The sequence below is a fragment of the Macadamia integrifolia genome, chromosome 3 (assembly GCF_013358625.1).
Source record: "Macadamia integrifolia cultivar HAES 741 chromosome 3, SCU_Mint_v3, whole genome shotgun sequence".
NCBI lineage: Eukaryota > Viridiplantae > Streptophyta > Magnoliopsida > Proteales > Proteaceae > Macadamia > Macadamia integrifolia.
In genome coordinates, this window is record NC_056559.1 from 7007381 (window position 1) to 7008362 (window position 982).

A 982-nucleotide genomic window follows, 5' to 3' on the forward strand; every position below is an offset into this window, starting at 1 on the left:
TCAAAACCACTCACCTTTTCCTCTCCAAACCCTATTTATCTTCCTACCTTCTTCCATCTCCATGGCTCCTAAGAAGATTCGTGTCAGCAAGAAGAGACCAATGACTCAAATGGATTTCGTCTCCACAGAAGCAATGGAATCGTGGGACTTGTTTGAGAACCGCAAGATTGAGACCGGTAAGGATATTGATACTCAATCCTTGTACACTTTTGGTTGGAAGATTACTTTGGTATTCTTGGTTGGGTTGGAATACTCCAATGTGGATTTAAATGCTACCTAAGACTTGTTAGACTCTTCTATTGCAACCTAAGGGTTGAAGGCTATGAGGAGAACATTAGGATTTAGAGTATGGTCAAGGGTGTTAACATTGAGTTTGGGATTGAAAAATTGGGAGAAATACTCAATATTCTCCCTACTGGACTTCTCAAATACCTAATCACCAAGAAGGATCACAAGGACTTCATGGATCAAGACAAGGTCTATAGGAAGATCATGAAGAACTACCTTGGAATGCTACTGGCTACGAAAAATAATGAACTCACCGAGCTTGCCAAGATCATATACTATATTGTCTCACCCAATATCCTTCCAAAGAGTGGTCACCGAGATGCGGTTAGCCCATTTCAGGCTTTTGTCACCTACTGCATTTGTGACGGACTCCAGATTAACCTTCCTTACCTCATTATCCACCACATGATTCACGCCGGTGGTAAAGTCAACAACCTTCCCTATTGCTGATGTTGGGACAAATTTTTGCCCACTTTGGAGTCGATCTCATCGGAGAAAATATAGTAGAGGATAAAGCCGCCTTTGACATCAACTTCATCCGTCACATGGGAATCAAGAATCCTCACTTTGCTTCCGAAGGAGAACAAAGCTCCTTTAGTCAACCTATGACTAAGGAAATACTTGATAAGAAACTGAAGGAAATGGAGTCACGCATCAAGGCTCATATTGATAAGAAAACTTAGGAGATCCTTGC